Source organism: Solenopsis invicta, chromosome 7 (assembly GCF_016802725.1).
Source record: "Solenopsis invicta isolate M01_SB chromosome 7, UNIL_Sinv_3.0, whole genome shotgun sequence".
Taxonomy (NCBI): Eukaryota; Metazoa; Arthropoda; class Insecta; order Hymenoptera; family Formicidae; genus Solenopsis; species Solenopsis invicta.
The window spans coordinates 10,732,246-10,747,933 of record NC_052670.1 but is presented as its reverse complement, the minus strand read 5'-3'; the positions used below and the strand labels follow the sequence as shown (position 1 = coordinate 10,747,933).

The 15,688-nt window shown below is 31.8% G+C and overlaps 1 non-coding gene across 1 annotated transcript in view; it reads right to left on the bottom strand.

The window, feature by feature from the left end:
• LOC105199268 overlaps window positions 1–15,688 on the bottom strand; it is a 32,192-nt gene continuing 16,504 nt past the window's right edge. Inside the window, exons 7-21 of the transcript XR_005575289.1 lie at window positions 12,830–12,934; window positions 12,605–12,742; window positions 6,354–6,497; window positions 4,607–4,851; window positions 3,582–3,759; window positions 3,406–3,499; window positions 3,034–3,237; window positions 2,837–2,940; window positions 2,111–2,331; window positions 1,519–1,701; window positions 1,257–1,369; window positions 1,091–1,161; window positions 932–1,020; window positions 668–844; window positions 1–571 (exon numbers count right to left, since the gene is read on the bottom strand). This is a non-coding gene — a transcript (ABC transporter G family member 23). The remainder of the gene's footprint in view (window positions 572–667; window positions 845–931; window positions 1,021–1,090; window positions 1,162–1,256; window positions 1,370–1,518; window positions 1,702–2,110; window positions 2,332–2,836; window positions 2,941–3,033; window positions 3,238–3,405; window positions 3,500–3,581; window positions 3,760–4,606; window positions 4,852–6,353; window positions 6,498–12,604; window positions 12,743–12,829; window positions 12,935–15,688) is intronic.

The window sequence follows — 15,688 nt, the reverse complement described above, 5'->3', positions numbered from 1 at the left end:
CTAAAATGTACATTGAAAAAATTTAGAAATGTTCAAAAGTAAAAATGCTTTATAACAATTGTTAGCTATTGTGAATACACAATAGGCATATTAACACCATGCTAAAAAAGCGGCGGGCTACTAATTAAATCATTCCATAAACAATTGTTAGAACTTATCACTTAATAATAACGGAGATAATGGGGGTAGCCATAATGTCCACAGTAGCCATAATACCCTCTTCTCCTCTACATATAATAAAAACTTGGTTAACGTAAAACCGTCTTTAGCGAAATGTACTTAATGTTAATTTTCACTAACATTTGTTATAATTTTTTATGTTGCTATTGTATTATTAATGCAATGTATCACTACGTGTGTGATAAAGGAATTTGAATTCAGAATAATAAATTTAATAAATTTAATAATTGATACGACTTGTTACTATTTAGCAATATTAAATTGAAGTATAATAGCAATTTTTATAAAACAGATGACGACTTACCGCTAACCATTAGTAGCATGAGAAAGCTTCCAGCCGCACAGAAATTCGCCATGGTGGAATTTTTGCAGAAAACAGAGATAGCTAGACCTAAGGCATTAAAATGAATAATTAATGTAATTTCCAGCAGTTTCTAAACTGCTGGTGCGCGCTTTTCTTTATGAATCGTATAGAATACCTACTCACCGGACATCAATCCGCAAAAGCCGCTGAGAAAGATGACGAGGAATATGGCAAATAACGATCCCTTATAATCGATACTCCATGCAATAAAGAATATAAGCATTAACACGATGGTATCGATAAGTATAATTAAACTCTGGTAAAGAATGTGAGATAGCAGGATTTCTTCTACCTTGATCCCTAATGCATATTTACATTCCCATTATTACGATAATAAAAAGATGAAAAGTAGTTGTAAAACTAATTTTAGATTAGAGACTAAATTACCTTGGACCGCACTTTGGTTCCAGAGACCTTTCGATCTATCTGTGCATATCAGGTTGGTAGAATTTGTGAGAATCAAAAAGAAGATAAATCTACAAAAGTAAAAGTAGTTTAGAAAGAGCAATTGATTTTATATGTTATCTTGGCCTGATTTATGCTTACGTCAATATGGTTGACGGTATCGTGAAATCTCTATAATTGTAGTCATTTTTACCATAAATAGGATCTTCGAACTGAAAATCAATTAGAATTTTATATTCTTGTTTTAGTTCTGCACAATAGAGGTATATGAATTATATATAATAATAATAATAATAATAATATATACTTTAATGGGTAGATCAGTCAATTTTATTGAATATTTGCAATCTCATATATCCTTCATAACCTCTATCGTACGATTTGATAGCTTTCTCTTTATAAAAGACCTAATTTGTATATCTGCAACAAAAAACATTTTAAATTTGAAAATACAACTTAAATAGATTTTTTCTACGCGCGCGCGCGCGCGCGCACACACACACACACACACACACACACACACACAAATTCGTTACGGGATAAATGTTCTGTATATATAAATAACGTACCACTCTTGTCGAGGGCAACTGAAATTAGACTAGCGTTAAGATCGGAATCTTCTGCGTAAAGATAGTCTTCCACTCGGTTTTGCATACCTTTGGAAAAGTTTTGACTAAAATATATTGTACCACAGAGTTTTCCATTCTGTAGGTCACGTGTCACTTCAGAAATGTTATGGTAATATTCCTGAAAGCAAAGTATTAAAGAATCATTTAGATTTGATTGTTATTCTCATTCTTTCTTAAACCTGAATTTCTGCTATGGATGAATTTTCACTCAGATGCTAATTCAAGTTTAGTACAGTTTTGATTAGAATTTTGATATTTAAAAATCATAAGATTTTGTTTACGTTAAAATAGAATCAGTTGTTTTAACATCTTACAACTTGAAAATAAACAAAAGTATATAAAACTTAATTTTGTGAATGAATATTCACCCAGCCAGAATAATGTAAAAATAACACACTCTACTGTTAATTTATATTACAAAACAAAACTTTTTAGTTTATTTAGGAATAAATCCGGGGGAGAAACACTAGAAAAACAAAAATTTGTTTTAATTATATGCATGTCGACTACGTTAATCTTTAAGTATCCTTTATTGCGATAGAATCGTCAAAATGGTGCAGAAATCTGCAGCTGAGATTGTCAAAAGTGCAGATGCTTTCGTTTTTCCAAACATTGCCAATGTCGCTGCCGAAATTACAATTTCCGGCTTCTTCGTTGATAATACCAAGCGTGAGACCCTTCGGATCTCCGCCATTTGCCACAAAGTATACGTTGGGTTAAAATAGCAAGAAGAAAAGATGAAAAATGAAGCCTCTGGAAAAACATATTATTTACAACAAATTAAATACAGGATAAGTAGAGACGGTCATAGCAAGATTTTCATGATGAAATAATGTTTCAAATGTTTCTATTCATTTTGAACTGTGTGCAATTACTCCGAAAACGATTTAACCAGTTCGATCACCGAGGCACTTATTGATAATATTCTTCACAACGAGTGTTATTCAAAAAATGTCTTTAAAGACTGACGTGTAAAACCATATAGATTCAAGATCGCGAATTGTTTACTCGTTGTTGCCTTATATTTAATTTGTTGTATACAATTCGCGATCTTGAATCAATATATATTATTAATTGATATATTATTATAAAGTGGGCAGCGATTAGTATTGCAATTTTTGAATTTTTTGAAATATAATATCTCGTTCATATAATTCAATGAGGTAGAGAGAACAGCAAAATTCGAAATTGAAACAATTAAGATTTTGTGAAAATGTCTCTTGCGTAGGGAAGAAATTAATGAATGATAGATACTTACAGATAATGATAGATAAATTGGATGTGGTTTTTTCCTACCAGAGCTTTGAGTTTCTTCACTCTCGAAACTTGACTTCCCCAAATCGCTTTGTTCTCCGAGATTTCCTTAACAATTCAATATATTTGTATTATAAAATAATGCAAATTTACATAATTTTGAAAAACAATAAAAACGGCATATATTATTTCCATATATACATTTGTTGATTCATATCTATCTTGAGTCATCGCGTCGCAACTGGTCTCCTCCGGCAATCTTTGACTTTCATTCGAAGTAATCTCTTCTTCCTGTCTAACGGACAATTGCACAAAAACTTCCTCTAAGAGCGAGCATCGGAATTGCTCCAGCAATTTATCCGGTACCGATTCCGTTAGCAATTTACCCTTTCTCATCAAACCGATCTGCGGATCATTGAAGTTACGCAATTTTAATTTACCACGATCGAATTTTTGTCACTAGGATAAGAAGTTATTTTTTAACGTCCAAGATGTTTTCTTGCAGTTTCTTTATACGGATACTTCAGAAACTTTCAGAATTAATTTAAACAAATTAATAAATCCGAGACTTACTTTATTAGCATCTTTGGCCTCCTCGATATAATGCGTCGTAATGAGTACGGTGACGCCTTCCTCTTTCGTAAGTTTTGTCATATAAGTCCAAATACTGTAAAGAAAATGTATATCTAAACATTTTGTTCTATTACTCTTTCCGTTTATCGTGTTTAAAAACAAAAAAATCTACTCACATATCCCTTAAAAGTGGATCCAAACCCACAGTAGGTTCATCGAGAATTAATAGCTCGGGTTTATGGATCAATGCGCAAGCAAAGGAAAGTCTCCTTTGTTCACCTCCACTCATATTCTTTACTCGGCGATCCAACGGGGATAATTGGAGAAATTTTGAGAAAAAGGTCTGTTTTATCCCTTAAAATAAAATGAAAAAGTTGTAAAGAGTTGAAACTTAATGAACTATCTCGCGAACGAATAATTCGAAACACAAACCGTTTGAAACACGTTTTCTTGAAAGTATTTTATAAAGGACAGCAGTTGTTATTACTTATTCTGCCGTACGTGTGAACCTTATGTCAGTCACAAAGCCATAACCGAAAATTGTAAAATGTACACTTTAATTCAATTCTATTGATGTTATTAAATTTTGTTCAATATTCGATAATTCATGTAATTCATGAATTTCATGAATTTCACTTGTTCAGTACAAGAACCTTCGAATCAGACATTCGACCAAGTTTCAAACAACAGTCCCGTTAATCCTACAAACATTTTTTTCCTTATCTAGTTTTCGGACGAGAAAAAGTCAGCGAGTGATTCCTCCAAAATATTTGTCAGTTCGGTAAGGCCTCTCATTCGTTCACATTAGTAGATACTTGAGAGAACAACAAAGGCGCCGCGGCGACCGATGAGCGAGTTTTCCGCGAATAATCATTTTCCTCTGACTTGCTATCGTCCAACGTTCGATTCGGAGTACGCTCTTCCGAAAATCTTGTTCCGCAAATCGATGCGAAACGAGCACCGTTATCTTCGTGCTCGTAGCAAAACTTTGTCTTGAACGGACAATTTTTACAGAATCTTCGGTACGCGCTAGCTAGAGAAGCTGCAGTCAAGCGCCGAGTGACAAACGTTAATTGCCTTGTAAATCGATAAAACAAACATTTAAAGACTCGTTGTTTAAAAAGCAGGCTTAAACGCTGTGATATTAAGACGACATACTACAACGACTACTAGTGTGTATTGTACTCTTTCGGTACTCTACCGATCTCCTCATCGTTGAGCCCATTGATCCTGCCGAAGTAATAGAAGGCATCGCTTATTGAGAATTCTTCTGTCAAGGAGATATCTTGCGGCATATAACCCACTCGTGGCCCAGGAATGCCGGAGCCCTTGCTGCCTGGAGTTGCCCCAAAGACACGTACCTCTCCGCTGTTAAAATATTGAAGCCCGATGATGCAAGAGAACAGAGTAGTTTTGCCGCATCCACTGGCTCCCAGCAATCCATATCTGGATTAAGAAAAAATTTCGCTTACGTACCTCATCTTATTTTAAATGACGTTCGAACAGACAGACGACGCATAAAATCGCGAACATTTCTTTCAATCTGACAATAAACGATTCTATAATCGTTCTCCAGTATATGGACTCTCTTTTAAAATCCCGATTATCTATTATCTGCTCCTCTATCTACTCACGTTCACACTTTACCGAACAATTATGGCGTTTATAGTTTCCTTCGTGATATTGTAAATGGATTTGGAACGAATGGCAAACACGATCTGTTAATAAAGTGCTGATTACAATTTCATGGCTTCGATCATTAAATCATTAATTTTTTGGTGCGCTCTCAGATTTACGCGTATGTGTCTAACGTTGTACAACGTTAAATGTATACCTGGCTTATTTTTATTTTTTGCCAAAATCTTAATTCTAACAAATCAAACGAGTATTTGCCTAAGCGTTATAATTATAATTATAATAAGAATACAGTCAAATAATTCTTTAGAAATTATAACGTAGATAGCATACAGAATTTAAAAAGAATTCAGGTTTGTCATCAATGAAAATCTCATTTTTCTGACTTTTCAGAAGAAGAATTCTTTCTCAAAATAAACTCAGAATTGATGACATAAATTTGAATTTTTTAAATTCTAATGGACTATTAGATACAAATCCGAAAAATGAGATTGGAATGATTCTGATAGTTTCCGAAAGATTCTTTTATCAAAATATTTGTTAGAAAATTATAAGATTATTCTATAATAAATTTACGACAGTGTATTTTGCGAACGGTGGCAGTTTAAGTAATTGATGAAGATACGCGGAAAAATCTATGACAATGTAGTTTCAAGTAATTTCCAACATATCAAAGAGTGAAGAAATTACTATCAGGTTGTAAAAGATACGCTGTGTAAGAAATTTAGGGTTGTTATAATATTTTTCTATGTATTTAAAGAAAACCAGTAGAATAACTTCAAAAACGGTAGAACGTCAGTGATTTAGCAATGATAGTGCTAGCGATTGGAACGAAAAATCCCGAATTAAATTCCTTAATCTTTTCGTCGCTTACACACCTGTATACAAATTTTTGTTGTGTTTATAGAATAATATTAAAAATTGTAACGAGTAATCGTAAATATTAATCAATGGTGACTTTATTGTATTGCTTTTTCTCTTCGAGATCGCCTTCTCAGTGACTTCACTCAGATTCGTTCGTTTACAACTTTACTATTTAAATTAATACAAAGACGATTAACCTTTTGTGTGCGTGCGTGCGTGCGTGCGTGCGTGCGTGCGTGGGTGCGTGCGTGGGTGCGTGCGTGCGTGCGTGTGTGTGTGTACGTGCGTGTGCGTGTGTGCGTGCGTGCGTGCGTGTGTGTGTGTGCGCGCGCGCGCGCGCGCGCGCATGTGTGTGTATGTGTAAGTAATAAATTATATTATAATAATAAAGAATTGAATAATAAATTATCATATAATAGTGAATTATTAAATATACATAAATTTCTTACATAGAACCCCTGGAAACGGTCATATTCAAATCGTTAAGCACCAATTGCTCTTTCCCATAACGCTTCATGGCATTTCTTACGACCACCGCCTCTTGTTGCACCATTTTGTGAAATATGGTAATGAGTGTTCGATCAGCGACTAAACTATAAATAAAACAAAAACTTGTAAGATAAAGATTGCTTAATATATGACAAAAGTGCGTGATTCTTCGCAACAAAAATCGGGGTATCGATTGTGTAACTTTTTTCGCCATTAATTTCAATGATTAATTTCAATGAGCAAAAGATTTCACTTTTCATCTTTTCGCTCTAGGGAAGGAATTACATGATCGATACCCAGTAGTCTATTCCGTAACTCTTAACAATAGTTTCATAATCGTTATAACGTCGTTGCGCAACTCTTTTACCATATATTATTATATTCTACTATATAGCCGGTATTCATATAGTATAGCATTCATAATCAATTCTTATATTTAAGATCGTCTTAAGTATCACCTTAAGATGCCATTAACCAATCAGAAAACTGTATTAGCATCTTAAGACGTTACTTAAGACGATCTTGAAAGAAGAATCGACTATGAATACCGGCCTATGTTACCGTATATAGATACGCAATGGTGTTACAATTACAATGACAATATTTTCTTCGAGAAAATAAAGGACAAATTTGCACATTTTAAGGCTTCATTTCTAGATATTTCCAAATCATTTTATGGTAGTTAGGAATCAATGCATTTCGAAATTTTCTTATATATTATCCAAATAAAATACTTTGCAGTTTTCTGATAATTTTAAACTAATTCGTCTGTGTTGGAACAATCTCTTGATTTAAATTTGGAATAGGTTCAAGATGATAAAATAGTAAAAACAAATCTAACCTAAATTTTAATTAAATTTATAATTATATAAGATAAATTATCTTTATGTACATATATTTATATGTTATATATATTTTTGATTGTATTTATACATATACATTTTTTAACAAGAATGATGATTCTTTTAATGTATTTCTAAAAAATGTATTAGTAGATGACATCTTCCTTATTGTTCCGGAAGACAAAGTTGACACAATTCTTGAGAGATTTAATACCTAGCATCGTATTAAATTTACTATAGAAAAAGAAAAAAATCGCTCCTTGTATTTCTTGGAGACTTGTTAGTAATAGCTAAGAACAATCATATCACAATTGACTAGTATGAAAAAGAGACGTTTTCGAGACGCATACTACATGTCGTATTTGTTGAATCATTCTCGTTGTCAAAAAATAGGAGTGATTTACAACACCCGATAGACCGCGCGGTACTTTTTATCTCACTCTATATATCACAAGAAAAACATAGAACTTTGCATCCAAATCCTAATTAAAAATGGATATCATTTTTATTGAAGTTAACCGAAGGATCAAAAAATTAATTCATAATAATTCTAATAATAATATTGAAAACAATGTTATAATCCCAGCGACAGCGAAACAAACGTTAGCTGAGAAAAATAGAGATCGATGGATTGTCATGCCGTACATGCAGGATACCACGGAAACCATAACAAAAGAAATTAGACAATAATTATTCATTTGGATATCTGTTGTCTCAATAAACTAAATAGATTTATTAAAGTACAAAAAGACAGCATGCAACACTTAGATAACAATAATATTGTTTATAGACTAGATCAATTGTAACAATTGTGATGCTTCATACGTTGATCGAACGAAAAAACAACTAAAAATTCGAATAAAAGAACATCGTAACAACATCAAATTAGCTCCGAATAAACACTCAGCTGTCTCTGATCGTATCATCCAATGCGATCACAATTTTAATTGGGAGCACGCTTCTATTTTAGACAAAGAAACTAATTATCAAAAACGACTTGTTTCCGAAATGATGTCTATCAAAGAGCAAAAGAATATGATATAAATCTTACGAAGGACACAGAACTGTTAGACAAATTATATTTTAATATCCTCAAAACGTTAAGATAAACTTTGCGTGAAATATCAAAAACTTTCCGTACGAATGAACTTTCCGTACGAAATATCAAAAACAAACATGACTGAATACAAGACAATGGTATATTGACAACACTTGAAAACGGCAATCACTCTGATCTCGGAGAGAAGTTGTTACTCCTGTGCGAGAACCGAAAGCGTTTACTTTGCCTATAAATCTTTTCTTTCTCTCATTACATGTAAGTGTAAGACTTCGTGCATTTGTTATGGTTTCTCGATAATTTATTTGTTTTGTGACACGGTTTAATTCATTTAGGACGACCCCGTTACTACTATCTGCAACGTTTGCAACGGATTGTTGCTGACAATAAGTTTTCTAACTGGAGGAGGATGCGTATTCACGTCCTTGACTCAAAAAAGAAAAAACTAATCTCGTCCACGTAAGCGTTAATCTGCGGATAAACTTGAACCGTTGTTCGATTGTAATTAAATTTCTCACGGTATTTAGATAATGTAATACTATCGTTTAAAATGCGGACAAGCCTTTGTTGTCCGTTTTATTTTAATCCTATCTCTTTTGATAATATCATTTCCATATGTTAATAAGAGGCAAATAAGCCCGAAACGTATATGTAGAAACTCTTCGTTATATTTTGTTATATTTCTGCATCAACATCTAGATTACCTCTCTTTTCTGACTTTTTAACAAATTGACACTGCGTATGCATATATATAGATTTAAAAATATACTTGTTAAAATGTGTTTGTTTCAAAATATAATTATTATATAAGTATATTATAATTATTTTTGAAAAAATCGTTAATTTTTAAACAATTTCATAATTACATTTTGTATAAATACAAGTTTTAAAAGTAACAACTTTAAGTTGGGTTTTCTTTCTATTCCAAATATTATTAAAAACATTCTCTTAATTAGGGAGTCAGGGAGACACAAACAAAATTTTACAATTTTTGAAATATTTTTTCTTTCAACAACCTCTAGACAAATTAATCGAATAAATTCGCAGAAGTGTCAATAGCAGTTCAATGTATCAAAATTAACTTGACATTTTCTCTTCTGAGACAAATTCCCACACAACACATGGACGTCCCCGGACGTCCAATACATGTCCACAAAAGTCCTTGTAATGTCCTAGTATCTCGTACGTCCATAGGACGTTCCAAAGACGTCCGAAGGACATCCTGGTTTATCATAGCTGCAGTATGACGTTTGTAGGACATCCGCAGGACATATTTGGGATGATTCGTAATATTTAGCATATCATGTATATTAAACATGTTTCCAACATACATAATAAATATACATTCGAAATTGCGTTGTTCTTTATATTAAATAAGACATTTTGAAGATGTTCTAAGGACATCCTTTAAATGTCTAGCAGATATTGGTGGTACGTTCCGAAAAGGTCCGCTATATACATATATGTCAACGAAGTTGAGTATTTTTATTATTATCATCATTATCATTATTATTATAACACAAGAATTTTATAAATTATAAAATTATAAAGATAATTTTTTGTGTTAAAAAATATTTAACAAAAGATATTTAACCATATATAAACATAAACTACAAATTTTGATAATATGAGAAGCTTTAATATACAGTATATAGCTTTTTAATAAAATAAATTATTCGTTAATATTTAATATTTCATTATATATAATATTTAAATTATGTAATATTTAATACATATGTATAATACTATTACGATTAATTTAATATGCTATTTAATGGCTATTTTATTTGTGAGGAAAATCCTACTCAAAATATAAATAAATAATAACGTATATTATATCAAGTAAAATTTTTCTTGGAAAAAACGATTTGAAACGTAAACTTAAAATATAAAGAAAGTAATTATACATCTAGCAGCAAGGTATACAGGGTGATTCAAAATAGCCTATTGGTTCCGAAGCTGGCATATTCGTAATCGAATTCTGAGACGATTTTTCCTTTTGCAAAAATTTGTCCGGAGCTTAGTTTTCAAGTTACAATAAGAATTAGTTAGCGTATGACGGGTCAGGTACAAGTGGTAGACAGGGGCGGCGCGACTCACTGTTACACGTGGGTGTTTCCGTGGGGCACCTCCTGCGCTCAAATGACTGACAAAAGTACATGGACAGCACATTCCTATTTAAACTTTCTCTCTCTCTCTCTCTCTCTCTCTCTCTCTCTCTCTCTCTCTCTCTGTCACTTTAATTATGCTGCATTTAACTTGTCAAATTTTGATCTGTCATCCGGCCGTCAAATATCGGGATAACCGTGAAATCTTCAAGTAAGTTTACATTATTATAATAAATGTACGCCCGCAAATAATAAAAATTAATGCAAATTAGATTACTTAAATGTGCACTTGCAAGTTAAAAGTAACACTTTTAAAACGCACAAAAAGGGATAGAAAGAAGAGAGAGAGAGAGACGGGGGGGGCTTTGAACAAGTTTAAGCACGTTTACTTACGCACACGGCGATCAGCTTATTGTTTCCACGATGCGACAGTTCAATTTAAATTTGTCCTTTATCCAGATCTATCCCTCGAAGTTGTTTCACCACATTTACACTATTTACTCTGCATTTGATTGATAAACGCGGAACTACGCGACGAACCGATCGATCGACTTTATTAATTACTATTAATCACTACTGTAAACACTACAATCATTTGATGCGTTAAAATTACTCGAAGAAACACATATTTACGTTACGATCACACAACACGTGTTCACTCGACGATATGAAGCAGTCGACTGAATGTTATTAGTTATGTCGTTATAAGAGTGTCGAACGATTGGTTAAAGCCATAAGTCAAAACGCGGTAATTCAAAATGAAAATATTGATTAATACGATTTACATCGATACAATTTATTAGAAAAATGTGGCAAATGCATGTTTATTATTACTTGTTAAAAATTGTAAGTGACTTTATCAAGATAATTATTTAGAATATTTATTATAAAAAAAACTTCAAGGATATAATTCTTGAAATCTCCTTGCAGCAACGGATAATCTGCCCTTTTCAGGGCAACCAAATATTTTATTTCGAGGAATATTTTCACAGTTTTCGCAAATATTCAAAAATAAGAAATAAAAAAAAATGTTTAGAAAAAATTGATTTTGATAAAATTATTTCTTGAATATTTAGAATGAATAATAATTATCTTGATAAAGTCACTATCATACAATTTTTAACAAATATTGATAAACATTTGCAACATTTTTCTAATAAATTGTATTGATGTAAATTGTATTAACCAATATTTTTATTTTAAATTGCCGCGTTTTGACTTATGGCTTTAACCAATCGTTCGACACTCTTATAACAACATAACCAATAACATCCAGTCGACTGCTTCATAACGTCGAGTGAACACGTGTTGTGTGATCGTAACGTAAACACGTGTTTCTTCGAGTAATTTTAACGCATCGAATGATTGTAGTGATTAGAGTAGTAATTAATAAAGTTGATCGATCGGTTCGTCGCGTAGTTCCGCGTTTATCGATCAAGTGCAGAGTAAATAGTGTAAATGTGGTAAAATATGAAACAACTTCGAGGGATAGATATGGATAAAGGACAAATTTAAATTGAACTGTCGCATCGTGGAAACAATAAGCTGATTGCTGTGTGCGTGAGTGAACGTGCTTAAACTTGTTTAAAGCCCCCTTCTCCCCCGTCTCTCTCTCTCTCTCTCTCTCTCTCTCTTTCTCCCCTTTCCTTTTTGTGCGTTTTAAAAGTGCTACTTTTAACTTGCAAGTGCACATTTAAGTAATCTAATTTGCATTAAATTTTATTATTCTCGGGCGTACATTTATTATAATAATGTAAACTTACTTGAAGATTTTACGGTCATCCCGATATTTGACGGTCGGATGACAGATCGAAATTTGACAAGTTGTAGCACAAAATGTAGCATAATTAAAGTGACAGACAGAGAGAGAGAGAGAGAGAGAGAGAGAAAGAGAGAGAGAGAAAGAAAGTTTAAATAGAAATGTGCTATCCATGTACTTTTGTCAGTCATTTGAGCGCAGGAGGTGCCCCACGGAAACACTTACGTGTAACAGTGCGTCGCGTCGCCCCTGTCTACCACTTGTACCTGTCCCGTCATACGCTAACTAATTCTTATTGTAACTTGAAAACTAAGCTCCGGACAAATTTTTGCAAAAGGAAAAATCGTCTCAGAATTCGATTACGAATATGCCAGCTTCGGGACCAATAGGTTATTTTGAATCACTCTGTATAATGGCAAATTTTTGAATTTTAAAATATATTTACCGTTTGTCCACAAGTTTTTTGGCATCCAAATTGTAATATATTTTTTCAGGTACATTTTCATTGTCTGTTTGTAATTTATTGTACAAATGTAACTTTGATGTATTATTTCGTTCATAAGTTTTTAATGTGGTTTCTGGCCTGAATAAAAATAAATCATTACATTAAATTAAATACAATATATAAATAAATTATATTAAATACAATTCATAAATAAAAAATATTTACCGTTTATTGCTCAAGTAATCATAGTGTTAGTTATCAATATTTTTCACACCTTTTTAAGTACAAAGTTCATCTTCTTTGTATGTTTCTGATTGATAAGATACCAAGCTTGAGTTTGTTGGTTCATATTGAGCATTAGAAATTACCGACGACGTTACCGAAGACGTTGAGGCCACAGGATCATTGTACAATACATTGAAATGAGACATATCATGTTGCTTTGAGATTGTTGGTTCATTGTGATAACTAGATGATGAAGCTTTTAAATTTTCGAGTGGAAAATCTAATATCACGTGAGATCGAATAGATGATTTATTGTTTGGTAATTGATTACGATTTAAAAGAAGTGAGTTATTTTCATCATCTTTTTTATTCAGTACATGCTGTGTCTCAACGAAAACTTGACTTAGTGCTAGTACATCACTTTCCACCTCATTGTGAACTTCGTCTTTGGTTAAATCGTATTTCTCTATAGTTACATTTTCACGATCATCTGAGGATTCTGTAGTTTGATATCTCGCAGGTTTTGTTATTCCTCTTTTTGGTGGTTTCATTGCTAATGTAATGCTATTCCTAATTAGATTTAGAGTAATAAAAGGCCAATAGATCAGAATTAAAAATATTACAAATAAATTGAAAATAAACATACAAATTAATCAAAATACAGACATGGGCGCAAGTCAGTTGCTCAAAAATTGTGAGAAAAGTGAGTTTTATGGTTCAAAAATAAATGAGAATAGTAAGTTTATCTAAAAAAAAAAATGAGTAAAAAAAGTAAGTTTTCTTGGAAAATTGTATGTTAAAAATGAAATAACCTATTATGTACTAATTATATTATGTACTGTCTTATAATAAATTTATGAGATTGAAAATATTAATCACAAAGTAAAAGTCAATAAAAAATTTCGGAAAACAAGTAAGAAACATAATATATGGAACCTTTTTTTTCTAAAGTGAGACAAAGTTACTTGTTTTTAAAAAAATAAGAAAAGTGAGTCGCGACCATGTCTGACAATATAAAGACAAAATATATTTAAAAATTTTGAATTTAATAAATTTTATCCATCAGAAAAAATGTTGCATTGTACATACAACATATTGCTTTGATTGAAGGAGAATGTCATCGTTATGATTTATATTATTAGGAAAAATGGCAATATTACTGTTTGTTTCAGTATTTACTAGTTGCAAAGGCATTCGAAAACACTTAGATTTAACCTCTTGGAGTGACACAAAAAATATTTCATCAGTTAAATTACTACATTGAAAAAAACCAATTTCTGATGAAGGTATTCCAATATTTAAAAAACTAGTTGTATTTTTAAATTTTTTTATTGCAAACATTATGGTATCGTTTTTTTTTAAATATTAATAATTATACATATTGACAAATCGTGTAACATGCAACAATTATTTCTCAATGAAGTACTAAAAACTGTATTTTTTACTTCAATAGTTTTATATTGCTCAAATTCGGATGAATATGTCGGACCGTTGAAATGTTTTTTACGTGCAATTAGAATTTCAGGGTCATTTAAATGATGATTCGCATCGTTTTTCTTTTGTTCATCCATTCGATTTGAAATTTGTTCCAAAAGTAAATCAGGTTTTCTGCATAATTTTCTGTACTTTGACATTTCATTTTCATATGCAAAAGCAGAAAAACTATCTAATGGTCCATAACGTCGTACATCTTCAGTTATGTGTAATAAGCCATGAACATTGTATGACATAAATTTTACTCCATAAATGTAAGGACATCTTTCTACGAATTTTTTTAATGCAATGTCGGCAAATGTTAATAACTGTTCACTAAGTATGGGTAAATTCAGAATTCGAATAGCAGTAGTTAACATCAGAAAATGTAAGTAGATTGATTTATCTAATAAGTTATAAAAGATAACTGGGCCGGTATATAACAAAAATTGTCTATATTCAGTAGCTTTATAGCGAACATATTCGGTAAGATTTCTTTGTCGACGTGAAAATTCAGTAGGACAATATTTTTGTATTAATTCTAAATGACTGGATAATAACTTTGTTTCTGATGACTTTAGTTTAATTTTCTTATTGTATTCACCTGTAATAAGTGCCACTAATATTTTTTTTGCAACTCCAAGATATACTAAGTGCATACTTTCAAATGGTACCTGATTTATTAAATCATTTAGAAGTTGCGATAACGGAGTTTCGCCTAAATTGTGCTTTTTATAAGCAAGCATACGATATTTGTCATCTGATCTAAAAGTACATTTACTATTAAGGAAACCCATGCGATGTCCGATATTTTGTCCTTGTACATTTTGAACAAGGTGAAAATGCATTATGGCCAACATGATTTAAAATAAATGCTCGAGCAGGTGCATCTGCTACGAAACACCGCAATTGAATGGATATAACCATTTCATTAAATTTCAATCTATGTCTTAATAATTTTTTAATGTCAGAAATAAATGGTAGAAAAAAGCTGTAGCATTATTAGGCTTCTTGTAACCTTTGTAAAGACCAACAAGTGCAGGTTTACTAAAAGGGATGTTAATAATTCGAATATGTATTGGCCAAAGTACCACATTTGATGCTTTGTATAAACTTACTCCATCTGTACTAAAATCTAATAATAAAACATTAGGAATTTTACTAAGTGGTATGTGAGAAATAATTTCTAAAATAACTTTTTTGATATTAAAATGAACATATTGTCCTGGTTCTAAAGTCTTTATATCAACAGGACTACGAGATGTGTGAATAAGAGTTTTGCAACTTCGTGGTAGATTTGTTAAACATTCATGCGTTCTTAAAACTTTAAGTATTTCATCACCCTGTTTAAGAGAAATCCCTGATAGCCAAGCATGTTTTGCAAAA